Source organism: Typopeltis vanoorti, chromosome 24, assembly GCF_054136105.1.
Source record: "Typopeltis vanoorti isolate ZY-2024b chromosome 24, IOZ_Tvanoo_1.0, whole genome shotgun sequence".
NCBI classification, from domain to species: Eukaryota; Metazoa; Arthropoda; class Arachnida; order Uropygi; family Thelyphonidae; genus Typopeltis; species Typopeltis vanoorti.
The window spans coordinates 15,185,262-15,199,946 of NC_143572.1; the positions used below are offsets into that span (position 1 = coordinate 15,185,262).

General features: G+C 34.6%; 1 pseudogene; it reads right to left on the minus strand.

Moving 5' to 3' along the window:
* Nucleotides 1–1,449: 1,449 nt before the first annotated feature.
* On the minus strand, nucleotides 1,450–2,193 carry LOC150092949 (retinol dehydrogenase 14 pseudogene; annotated as a pseudogene).
* Nucleotides 2,194–14,685: the final 12,492 nt, after the last annotated feature.

The following is a 14,685-nucleotide window of genomic DNA, read 5'->3' on the forward strand; positions in this document are numbered from 1 at the left end:
TGGATCCTGAGAAAGAGTGAAAGAAAGAAGATAGATCATTTGAATTATGGGTTTGGAGACGCTTACTAAGAATACCATGGACTGCAAAGCAAACCAATAAATCAGTGATCGACAGAATAAAGCCAGATTGCTTCCTTGAAGCTATGATCATCAAGCAAAAATTGTCATACTTTGGACATATTATGCGAGCAAATGACAGTCCGGAGAAGATGATGATGCTTGCTAAAGTTGACGGAATGCGCTTGTAAATTCTGAAAGATATAGCCAGAGACAGATCTGAATGGAGAGCGTATGTTCATAGAATCACCAGGAGTCGAAAACGACTCGATGGAACATAACAACAACAAAGCCACAAACTCGCAACTTTTCCTTCCTCGCACTTCTTTTTCGCATACACCAGCAACTCTTTAATGTCGCAAACCACTCTTGCCATCTATTCCACCATCTCTTTCAACTTCACGCTCTGAATCCTTACATCATCGCTACCATCCTCAATCTTAGCACTAGGAAAACACCATTTCTCCGCACTTTCCTCAAATATCAATGTTCTTAACGAATTGCCATAAAAAATCCAATCCCAACTCTCACACTTTCGCTCATTCCTACTCTGATTTCACTCCACTTGCATCTCCCCCTTCTTTCGCTTCTTTGTTATACCATCCGCCAGGTCTTTCTCCAACCACTGAATCCTCATGTTTGGTTTTGTGGGGAATCTGATTCCCAGACCCCATATATATATATATATATATATATATATATATATATATATATATATATATATATATATATATATATATATATATATATATATATATATATATATATATATATATATATATATATATATATATATATATAAAGTAAGCAATATTAAAAAAGGAGAAAATTAAAATATTATAAAAGCCAGTACAACGAAGAATGAACATGTGAAAAGCTCGTACACGGATAAAACAAAAAGAACAATGAAAAAATCTGGACTCGGTTGTGGTTTGAGCTGCCTAGAGGAGAAACTACATACATAGCGCACTTAGAATGATTTTTAGCCAAGGAGATAAAATTTGGGAGATTCCGTTTCGATACAGCATGGTATACTAGAGCGGATATATTCACAAACCCCCACCTCGGAGACGAAACGAGTCAAAGATGTGTAGTAGTTATAAAGCACAGATGAGTAGTGTTTTCAGAGGTTGAGATTTCTGTAAATTTATTCAATCAACGACGCTAGCCAGAATGAATACCTACTTGCTGAGAAATGAAATTAGAACAAAAGTTACACATTTTAGGTTTTACAGATTTATTTTCCGTAATAATATTTAATCAGATTTCTGTTACATTTAATAACTAAGAAAAAAAAAAAAATAAGCAAAATCACCTTACCAGAGCGTTCGATTCAGGAATGATAACTTGCAAGTTCCAAAATGTCAATTTCAGGGAAGAGGGGTGTAGTCGTCACTGGTTGATGTCTGTAAGAGTTTCAGACACATTCCTCAGTTCACGAGCGAGATCAACCTCAAGAGCCGTAGGTGACGCCTTTTGAGGTTTACAATCCACTGAATATTTCCCAGACACGTTTTCGAGACTTTCTTCTATGGCCACGTGAATAGATGTCTGGGCCCCTTCACTGCAGCTCTTGGCAAAAGGAGTCAAGAATGGCACGATCACATATTTCCATAACCCTGTTTTGTTGCGGACGATGAGAGTGTTCACCATTCCAGGATGTACCGCATTAGTGGTGACCCCTGTTCCTTCCAGTCTCCGTGCTAATTCAAAAGCGAAGAGCATGTTCGCCAGCTTCGTGTAGCTGTATATCTTGACGCCATGAAGAGCGCACTTTTCACAGTTCAGGTTGTCGAAATCCGAACTTCCTACCCAATGAGTATTTGATGATACGACTACAATCCGTGAGGGGGCGCTTTTCTTGAGTACTTCGAGGAGGAGGTTGGTGAGCAAAAAGTGGCCGCAATGGTTGGTACTGAACTGCATCTCCAAGCCATCTTCGGTTCGTTGCAGATCGAGTGTAGGAGCAGCGGCAGCGTTGTTGATGAGGACATCGAGTCGTTGTTCGGTCTGCTCGAAGTCTTCAACGAATGCGCGCACTGATTTCAGAGAACTCAAGTCCAGCTGTTTGATGACCACGTTTGACCACCCGCAATGCTGCGGGTGGTGAAACGCCTCAGATGTTATTTCTGGCATTGTCTTCTGAAGCGTAGATTTGATATTCAGCTTGGTTCCTATATACCAGGATGCGGGTGATATGTCGCCTATACACGAGTTCGTGATTCCTTAGAGCAAGGGTGGCCAACCTTTTATAGGTCATGCGTCATTTTTTTCATTTTTTAGTTAAGATGCGCCATACAAACTTATACCACTTTTCAGGCCTTGTAAAATATGGTAATATGGATATATTTAACTGTTATGCATAAATGATTTATTATATATATATGGTAATATAGACACTTTTAGCAGTTTTAAATAAAAGGATTTCATATAAAAACAAGATAAACATTAATTATTTTATTGAGACTTTTGAAATTGCTTTGCTTTTGCTAAGCTTGTAATGTTTGGAGTTAAATCAGTTACAGAAAGCATCAAACAGATTTTCAAATTTGAATCAGTCAGGCGCGACCGTAGTTTGTTCTTAATCATTTTCGTTTATGAAAATGCTTGGTCGTATCTGTATGTAGTTCCAAAATGACAGATATAACTCTGAGCAAATTTTCTCAGTTCTGGAAAATGTTCACAGGACAATGGTCGCCAGAAATTAATTATATCAGAAACATCTGGGAGTAATGGAAGTTCGTTAAATTTCATTTTCAATAAAGAATTGGTTTTGAGATCGATAAGTTCCATTTGTATGTTACTAGGCATCGTCAAGATTTTTTGTTCAGTAAGTGAAAAGGGATTTATAAATGCAAGTATCAGTCTTCTTCTTCGGCAAAACGACTGTTAAAGACTCTTGCAATAATCTGAGTTTCTCAGTATATTCTGTAAAGTTGCCATTATCTTCAACAGATTCATTATGTTCTTTTAAATGTGGAAATTGACTTCAATCCCCGTTTTCTAACTGGGGGAGGAACAGTTTTAATTTCATTTTGAATGCACTGATGTCATTTACTAAGCTAGGAAACGATTTGTTCTTGCCCTGCAGTTTCACATTTAGATCATTGAGGTGGCTGGTAACATCAGCTACAAATGCTAAATCAAATAGCCATTTCTCATCTTCTCATCACACAACAAGCTTTTTCCTCATGCAGCTCATCCTTCTCTTCCAGAAAATTACGAACCCTTTCTTTCAGCTTCCAAAATCTACTGAGAACTTGTCCTTTAGAAAGCCAGCGCACCTCACAATGAAGGATGAGATCGCCATATTCCATATCCAGCAGTTCACAATATTCTCTGAATTCTCTTCTGTTTAACCCTCTTGCTTTAATTTTATTCACACACGCTTTACAACTGGTATCATAACATGCTTCAAATTTAGAGTTTTTCCACACAGAGATTCTTCATGTATAATACAGTGATACTTTAGTAGAGAAGACCTAAAAACCTTTCAAGTAAAGTTACAGTCCCAGAAACTCTAACTACCATTGACGGTACTTCATCAATGCAAACACTGATGAGCTTACTAGAATCTAGTTGTTGATTTTCTCGATATGACTTTACTTTGTCAAATATGTCTGACCCCCTGGATTTTCCATGAAGTGACTCAAGACCGATAGGTTCTTCAAAGATGTTAAAATTACCATCAATTCCTCTTATAAAAATGCTTAATTGGGCTGCATCACATATGTCAGCGGATTCGTCCAAGGCTAAAGAAAAGAAAGCACAAGCATGAACATGGTCTTTCAATTGCTCAGTAACACATGGGAAAGTTCTTCGATGCGTCTTGTAATTGTTTGCTTGGACAGAGCAGTTTGGTTTACTTTTCTTTCAACATTCTTATCACAAAGACATTTTGCAAATTTTTCGAGACAGGGCTTAACAACTTCCTCTCCATCAGAGAAAGGGTTGTGTTTTTTAGCCAACACAAAGACAAATTCATAAAACGCCTCCAGCATTGCCACACCTTCACAACTTCGTTTCACAAATATATTTTGTCTCTTCAGTTTTTCTTCTAATTCAGCTTGATGTTTTCTATCGTGTCTGTTAAGATCATGTCTTCTATTATCTGAGAGAGTGCTTTCACAAACAATGCACAACGGTTTTCCTGAAGGACCCTCAATAAATAAGAACTCATTTTCCCACAGTTCATTAAACTGGCACTTGCTATCACCTTCTGCTTTTCTTCTGCTCATTTTCTTTTGCAAAGTAATGGGTAACTGACTGTAAAAAAATTATTTCAGAAAGTAAAGCTTATTATTAAACAATTTATTTAAATTATTTTATCGTTTTAAACATCATGAACATTCAAAAACAGTTCTACAAGTTTAAGATAAGATTCCTGTTTTCATGAAGGCCTAATACAGTTCTATAAGTTTAAAAATCACATATATATATTATTTTCATGGAGAGATTTCGTCTTTCTCTCTCTCGTAATATATTATGTCCAATGAAATACGAGATCGCTTCCTGCCATAAAACAGTCGATCAGCTGGCAATCACACACACAACCCAAACATCCTCATTACGAAAGCTTTGCTGATGATCAGTTAAATTTTAGAATAAACCTACTATACGTAAATAAAAAGGAAAGATATTGTATTAAAAAAACATAAACACACACACACACACATACAAATACACCGAATAATTGCAGATTTCAGTAATCAGCAAATTAGGGGAGTGGGCAAGAACTTGACATACGCGTTCAAAATGAAAAAAAAAGTATTTTTAAATTTACAGAACTATATTAAGCCTTCATGAAAACAGAAATCTTTAAATTTAAAGAAATGTTAATAAAAACATATAAGTTCGAAAACACAGTTGTTCACTCACATCGAATCAGAAGTTCATCGAACGTTATGACGAGAGTCGGCCGTAAACTGGTTGAGTAACTGGTGACGCATGTCAGCATTTGCCGGTGCCTGTTGCTTCAAGATCAAACAAGTAGAATAAGTGCGCACTCTAGAATTCAGTGGTAGGTTAATTGTGTGTTTATATATATATATATATATATAAATAATTCGTATATAATTTTTTTAAAATTTTTCTCTAGGGTTCAGTGCGCCACTTCTAATCATGCAATGCGCCACTTTTGGCGCATGCGCCATAGGTTGGCCATCCTTGCCCTAGAGGTTGTAAAATTCGATGCGGTGAAACTTTGCTAAGATTTTCCGACATCGATTTTTACAAAGGTCGTAAATCATACGGAAAGAACAAAATTGTACAGAACTGTATTTTAAAGGATAAATGCTGATTGCAAACTTGTAAAGGTAACGAACAAAATGAATGACATAGAATTTGTTCATAAATTATATTGTAAAGGTTAAAATTGTACATTACGTTGATTTGATATTTAGTTTTGATGTAACAGAATGTTAAAAGTATTTCTGCCTCAAGTTAAGAGGATTACACAAGATTATGTTGGCGACTTGAAACTGAACGAAGGTATTGAAGGTCATTCACATGTGGGGATTTTGACACCAAAACTGAAGGTCAAGACAACAGTGACGTCAGTTATTCACAGAAGATTCCGGGAGTCTACGACAGTGGTGGCTCGTGGCTTGAAATCGTGGGGTGCTGCAATTTTCGAAATATAAATAAGTACAGTGTGTTTGGATAAAATATCAAAATTATGGTAAAAATTAAAAAAAAAAAATTTACATGAAAAAATATTGTTTATTATCGATAAAATTATATATAATTTTTATACAAATAATAAAATTATATATTTGGTATAATTCAAAATTACTTAAAAATAGATTACTTAAAAAAATTTTTAAATTTAATAAAAAATTAAGTAATTTAAAAAATTACTTAAAAATTTAATTACTTAAAAAATATTACCATTAAATCCTTTGATTGTAATGTCCAAATATTTAAAGAGAAGGAGTAAACACGATAAGCACTACGAACATTCTACTACTGGCGCAAACTGCATATAAACAACAGTGGAACTGCGCGACGGACAGTGCCGCATTACGCTAATAGCTCGCTTCTCACTATGATGTGCATATGCTTGCGCGCGTAGCAATATGACACTGTGGTAAACACAGTGCTGCTAGCGCCCTCCTAAGTGCTACAAGATGGATTTTTATTATTTTTTATACAAAATAAGAGAATTGCATAGGATTGTTGATGATAAAATTAAATATTACGAGCAAATATAAATAAATTAATAAATATATTTATGTATCGATAAAAATTGGGAATGCTGCAGTTCCGCAGTGCCTGTGCACGAGCTGTCCTTGGTCTCCGACCCTAAAACAAAGAACTTCGGAATCGTATAAAAGAGGTCTTGAGAACCTCTGGAGGAGCTTTGGAGTTTTTCGTCTTGCTACAGTCCGTTGACCCGCTCGGACGTCCGGTTATTTCGTTGGAGCGTGACCCCTAGGCACGGGGAAAATCAGGAGAGGCAGATTATTCTACGGAGATGTATCTTCAGTAATTGGAACGCGCCACGTGCGACCAGATGCACTGCGCCTACAGTAGATCCAGAACCGAAGGTGAGCTATGCCACCATTCTCGGAAGAGGGCCACACTAGGACGACCCCAAAAAGCCGTTCAGCGAAGGATAGTGTATAGAACAGAGGAAAGCAGTCAGCAGGTCCGCCACAAATCTTCAAAGCGGGTAGGATTGTATATGCATTGCGAATAGCTGGTTTAAATTGTAAGGTCACGATTTGAACTTAAAATAAGCATCAGAGAGAAATTGTTATTAGATTATGTATTAGATTGCATAGCTGCTTAAGGTAAAATAAACATGCTTAGTTTGCTAATAATTATCGCCTGATTTTTGACCAATACACTGTCTCGTTAAAACAATCGAACCTGTCTGCTTAAATTAGAGAAATTGCCACGACTGACTAATTAGGGATTATTTTAGAAAGTAATCTATTCTAGAAGTATAATAACAAATCTTCTCATGCTATAAAATTAATTCAGGGTGGCTCAGTCGAAAAATAATATAAACCTCCCTGAATTACAGTGTGGGAGTTAACTGTACCCGCGAACTGCCTAATTTCAGAGGCCTTTTCACTGACAGCGCTAACACATGTAGGAAGAATAAAGGATTACAAGCGAGGACTAAATTAATCGGCTCAAATTAGAATAAGGTAAAGAGCACTTCACAGAGAGTCAGAAGTTAAGGTAGACTTAGGAACGATAACGGCAGAAAAAGGAAAAACAATAATACTAAAGGTGCAATTGAAGAAAAATAATAGCATAACGCAAAATAAATTTTACAAGGTTTCTCTTAATAATAATGTTCGTTCAGTAGGTTCACCTTTATACTGAATAATTACAACACTTCTCCGTGAGAACCATTCCATCAGTTTCAAACGAAAGACAATTAAAATCTGTATGTGTGTATATGTGTTTGTGTGTGTGTGTGTGTCCACAGCGCGGCTCGTTTTCAGAAATGGTATTATGGCGCCCCCTGCAAATATTGCCACCATGGCAGAATACGCCAACAAAATTTTGAGTCAGAACGGATATAAAAGAATGCTGTCGTAATCAATTTTCTTGTAGGAAATGTCAACTTTTACTTCCAATCATGGAAGTCATAGATTATTTCGAAAACTCTGCAGGTTAAAAAAAATCGTCGTATGTTGTTCCCTACCATTCTCGAAAAAATTTTTAGAAAAGTATATATATTTAAAATTTAATTCATGAAATAAATTCGATTATTTATTATTGACGTTTTTGTTCTTTATTAATTTTTATTTATTTATTTTTTATTTTATTTATTTTTTTTAAATGAAATATGCTGATTGGATATTTCGTTTTCCAAACGACATTCAAACAAGCAGATAATCGTGTAATTTTATAGGCACTCATTGTTTAAATTTTACGTTTAAATTATAATGTACGCTTCAACAATAATGTATGAATATAGTTATTATTAAGGGATAATTAAAATTTTATTAAAACCTTTCGCATTTTGATGTGCAGACAGACATTACAATGCACTTTAGCTACAAATGTGACTGCATTCTTGACCTTAATATTTCTCCATCCGTGCAACGACATATCAACCATTGAACGGTGAGGGAGTGTAACTGAATATTTTTGCAGTTCTTTTTTCTTCTTTCTAATTTGTAACATGATTTTTTTCTTGAATTTTTAAGACAAAACTGGTCTTGTAAAATGTAGTTAGTATACCATTTCCATCAATTTTCTGATGTAATAACTGAATACGAATAGGAAGTGATTCTTTATATTTCTTCATGTCTATTAGTTGCAATCGCTCTTTCTTTCTTTCTTCCATAACAAAATATACATTAATTATTATTAATATTTTCATCCCGCGTACAGACAAATCGACCTTGAGATTGAAAAACACACCAATTTACAGACAAAAAATACTGTTGTTGGTGATTACGGACGATAGATGGCGTTGATGGTAATAGTGTTGTAGTTAGAGAATTAAGTAGTAGGAGAAAAAAGATTGAGATGTATTTAGCGAAGTAGGGTAGTTTGCCCTCCCTCGATGAGTCCTTGGACTCCCTGTAGGTGTCATGTAATAATAATAATAATTTTTATTAGGGGGGGGGAAGAATTCTATTCGTTGCTGGGATGAAAGCGACTTGTGCCGGTGCTCTTTTTAGCAATCTTACCCCAGATTTTAAAGCTTGAAAAAGCAAACCAGCCTTGGTGCTAGCTTGGATGACAATTGAAACAATGAAACATACGTTTAATGTAAGGAGATAAGGTCGAAATATTGTTTTTAAACTTATCATTGCTTCCATTTGTTTTAGTAGTGATATTCCATTTATTTTGACATTTACATAGCAGTTAAGAAGGATGATCGGATATTTTTATATTTACCAGAAAGAGAAAACACGGTTAAAATGAATGACAAAGCATAAGTTTATTCGGAGAAATTATTTTAAGTAGGTCATTGTCAATTAATAAAGTTTTCTGCAGAAGAGATGTCTCGTAGCATCTCTTACTTCGTTGTTATCCAAACTGATCTCGAATTATATTTAAAATTGGTTGGAAATTATTCAGAAGGAAAATAGAATGTGTTTTAAATGAAGCCATAAAAGAGGAACCAATCATCTCCTTGAATGACAAGTTTTCCAGTTACTGAAGAACACTTGTACTGGTAAACTTACGACAAAATATTTTCCTATTGAATCAGGATCGCAATGAAATTTTCCTTATCTACCATTTACATTAATAAATAAAACAGACAGTTTTTTATGCTTTACGCATGTCACATGTAAAAGATACTTAAAAACTAACCTGACAACTGTCAGAAGGGAAAAAACTCTTATGTAACAACCAGTATGGCTGACAATATGCTAAGAGATCAGTTTGATAGTGGCACAATAGCTCTGATATACTGATAGGTGTATGAGTGTCAAAGAATTCCAAGAAATCATGGGGGAAAAAAATCTGTAATAAGATTTGGAAAAGGCGTATGAGAAAGATGCCAAAAGTGATAGTGTAAATAAGATAGTATAAATCAGACATTACAGCATTCAAAACAACATCCATGAATTTGTTATTAGACACGCATAATGTTTAAACTTTGCTGTTAAAATAATATATGCGTCCGCAGTATGGATGAATATAATTATTATTGTTAAGGATAACTGAGATTTAATTAAAACGTTTTACATTTTTATATTCAGATTGGCATTACAATGCAGTTTAGTAAAAAATATAACTGCGTTCTTGACCTCAATGTTTATCTATCCGTTAAAGTCATTGTACGTCTAGCTGAATATTTTGTCAGGTCATTTTTCTTTCTTTTTTTTAATCTATAATATGGTTGGTGTTTAATTTTTAAGACATACATTTTACAATGTTTTACAAGAGCCTAAATCTATTTGCTGAAAAAATAATTATTAAAAGCACACAGAGATACATATAATTATAGAAAGATAATTATACATATACAGATATTTAATCACTGCTTGCAGAAAGCTTATTTTAGGTCTTCATTTTTGCTGTTAATGCTTTAAGGTCTGGCTGGCGTGATGTTAAGACAGTATGAGGGAAGCTCAGTCAGGTGTTTGTGATGGCAGAACGATGGTTTGATTTGACAGACTTCATTACTGAGAACAAAGCAATAAAGTTGTCCCAAAAATTGAGATAAACAATTTTACTGAGATGCGGATACTTTGCCTCCGGTACTTGTAGCTGTATTTCATCTTAAAAAAACCAATTTGTAAACTCACTCGTCACAATATAACACAGGATACGCTATATACTACAGCGTTTTGCTCTCTACTTATGCTGCCATCTATCGGAAATACACGTAACCTTATGCTCTTGCATCATTGTTGTCAAGAGATTCTGCCACGTGAATGTATTCTTGGTATCACGAGAATATATTTCTCGTACCTTTTGATATTAGTACTGCTTGCATTATTTCTATCTAGTTTCTAATAATTAAACAAATTTTAAAAAATAACATTATCCAAACCTTCCTTTTTTATTTCATTAAGTTTCGATAAAATTTGTTTGTTTACATTGATAGATATCATTTCATACGATAATACAACAAAAGTAAAAATTATTTTAATAGTAAGATACGTGTGAAATTATAATTTTATTGTTTTCAGCAGCTGAAGGAACTGTTTTTCAATTATATACTTAATAAGTAAGTGAAGGCTATGAGAAGAACAAGAAATGAGATAGACAGCGAATGATGCATTTAAAATCCTATATTGCAAAATTATATTTGTCCTTCTATCACGATATGCTCTCTCTGTTTCTAGATTCAATCTTTTACCTTCGTATATTATGCATGCCAAATAATTTTATTTAATTCTTCTAACAAAATGATTTGACAATATTTTCGGTTTTATACTAAACAAGAAATATTTCCAATATTTTTAGGTGTCAACATTATTACAATAGAATCGTAATAAACTATCTTTTCTAGTAGCGATAACGTTCCTATTGGGTTTTTGATTTCTATTAAACTCCTTGAACAGTAATAATAATAAAAAAATAAACTAATAATCAGAAAAGGTGGTTTAACTGGTGAAGTTGGCGATCAAATAGGACAAAATTTGGTGCTGGTGGCACAATATTACAATAAAATGAGGAATACAGCAAGAAACGTCTGGCAGCTGTAAGAAACATTACATTGGGGTGTATAAGAATTACCAAAAAAGACCACTTTAGAGACGTAGACTAGGAATATGATCGAAATTATGGTCACATAAGATCTGTACAGCGTGCGACAATCTCTAAAGACTGAAGAGGATTGACAGCGATGGACTGTGCTAGTTATCAGGGTGTCTACTAGATTCTATTGCAAAAGAATCCATTCTTCTAACATTTAGCTCGCTAAGTGCGAGATGGTGGCTGTCGGGGCATTTAGACATCTTTTTGGAAATCAGAATTAGCAATAAACAAACATTCGAATACATTATTTATCTCGAATTTTTAAGAAATATACGTTTCAAAATAAAGACAAAATAAATAAACCTATGGACCTACGGACAGAAACCCAAGCAATTTCATTTGCCAGCAGCTAGAAATCTTGATCAACCCCTCGCGCAACTCATTCTAATTGCGGATCTCAATATCAATTCACTAAAACTTACCTGCGCAGGCACCATTTTCGACACGCCAGTGCCATTGCTGTACAAGAAACGGAATTCTACAAAGAAAAGTTTGATTTCTTAGTATAAAAAAAAAAAAAAATCGTGGACGAAACACAGTTCTGGAACAGTCTGCTCAGTCTGGATGATTCTTTATATGAAAGCTTTCTCTTCCACTTTATACCGGTATACAAAATGTCTTTAAAACGAAAGTAAACAGATTACTCCTAAATAAATTATCGTATACTAAAGATCGACCTTCTCGAGAAACAATACGCTGAATTGATTAAAAACATCACATAATGATGTCCAAACACAAACACGATATAAACATTAAAAATATCCAATAACAGCCAAAATACTCACCACCAAACGAAATTTCTACTGCAAGGAATCCTCAGCAGACAAGTGGGGGTATTCATTGCTTAAAGAATTGCCTAACAGAAGATGTAAAACATCCTGCAACACTTCATCACCCAAAAATGTCGGCCGAGACAGAACCACATCGCCTAGAAGAATCCATCAACCAATTTTTTTATAGATCATTATACCACTCAAAAGAAACACCCCTGTAATCAAATCCAACACGCCACTAATCCACCATAATCAGCGGCGCACGATATTCTTTCCATTTGTCCCCAGACTCGAACTCGAATTGAAATATGCTCTCTCACACCTAAACCCCTAAAACCACCCCAGTAGCAAAAGACAACAGACTTTATAACACACTTTAACCATTGACTTTCCGTACTTTTGAAACTGATCAATGTAATATTCGAACATTGGTATAACCTCGCACCGACTCTCCTGTTGAAATTAGCGCCAAGTGGAAAAAACAGAATACTTAGTGATCCATCTCGGTAACACCCAAACCAATAACGCACTCAACTGACAGCTGCCAGTTTCAAAGGCCGATCTGATACTCTTTCTGGGAGATAACACGAATATGAAGTCCTGGTAAAATTCTGGGATGTTGCTGGATCAGGCTTCCGCCAGTGATTGAATCTCACATGTATGTATATATGTATACGTGTGTGTATGTATATATGTATGTGTGTGTGTGTGTGTGTGTGTGTGTGATCCAGATTATTTCGAAACTTTGCAGAATATATTGTGCATCATGCGGAAGCGATATCTGAAGAAAAAAAAAAGTTATTCCAAAATTCACCACCAGAGGCATTGTAAAACACCAAATGCATAGAATTTGCGTATCATGCAACGCGGCAGGTGCCAGGAGGGTTTAAAAAGACGGACATTAAATGTATTATTTAATCTTGTGTAGTTTTTCTCCTTCGTAAACACAAAAAAATTACACAGAATATATATATATATATATATATATATATATATATATATATATATATATATATATATATAACAACTCAAAATTCATTCCTATAGAAACACAGGTCTGATTAATTATGGAAAAATATTATAATTTAATTATATACTATACACACACACACACACACTTACAGCTACATAAGACTGGAAATTATGAAATTGTGGCGCCATCTGTTGACGCTACAGTGAAAATATTTCAAGTAAAGAGAAAAATTTAGGGAAATGGAACGACTGAAATCCAGTAATTGACAAGAGAACATAAACACAGTGGCGGCCGGTGAAAATTTTAAGTGGGGGTGCCTGCGTATACAAAAAATAAATAAATAAATAAATAAATGAATAAAAATTTCCTAATCAGTAACGGATTTGTCAATAAATAAATTAGATATTAAAAAATTGCTTTATTAAAAATATTTCATCCTCACCACGAACAAACACCAATAATAAAAGCTTCGTATCAATAGTAATGACAAGCACAAACGAATCGCAGTGCGTTTGTTTCGCGTAACGATAATTGAAAAATATAATTCTTTTCATGTTCTTTTCAACAGTGACACTCGTCATAATTCAGCCTTAATAAATAAATAATTACATGTTATTTTAACTAAATAAAATAAGATTTACAAAAAATAGTTCACCATGCACCAATAAACACGTTTCATATCTCACAGAAATAACGCGCGGAAGCATATGATACACTGCCCAAGCGGCAGTGTATCTAATGACGTAACGTGCAACGACAGCAAACGAAGATTGCAGTGCATTTATGTCGTAATCTAAAGCGTTAATCGAACAATTCCAATTATTAGCTATTCAATCACTGTCGAAACATAAGCTGTAACCTTTAACATGTTGTATTGCATTTATATAATGTTGTAAGCATTGTTATTATTTATAAACACAAACAAAATTTATTTTTTTCATTTTTTCCTTGGGGGTGCTGCAGTGTCGCAGTGCTTATGTACGGGCCGCCACTGCATAAACATTGAAAACTTGTTGCGCCATCTGTTGTCACTGTACTAATAACACGCATTTAATTTATTTCAAAAAGTGTTCTTAACAACCACGCAAAAATCCTTACCAATAATTTCCTACTCAAACTAAAGGCTCACACTCGACCACCATTTGACACCCCCCCCCAACACACACGCACAGACATTATTCCAGTGACGACGGAACAGCTAGAAATCAAGGCATCCATTGTTCCCCCATCTCCTAGACTCATCACTCATAATGGCACGCGCACTTCCCAGAATTCCACTGTCAAACCACAAATGGCGTCCTAAAATTCTCCATAAAACTTGAATCAAAACAGTTAGAGATTTAATTATTTGCAAAGTTAATGTTGAAAGATTTATGTAAAAATTTGGTTTGAACCGCACATCAAATTCCGGACATGTATTCTCAGGGGATGTACAGGTTAATATGATAGTACTACATGTAAAACGACTGTACTACATGACAGAATTTGAACCACACCATGGACATTATTAATTCATGTACTACCAGAAAGACAGAAAATGTTAACATAATTGAATAAATTCATAACATAACCTCCCTCGATGATGCTTTGGACTTCCTGAAGTTGTTAGGTAATAATAATAATAATTCCAGAATTTGCTGGATTTCACAAAATAAGTGTCATATTCACCCGTTCAAACATTCACTCGATTGA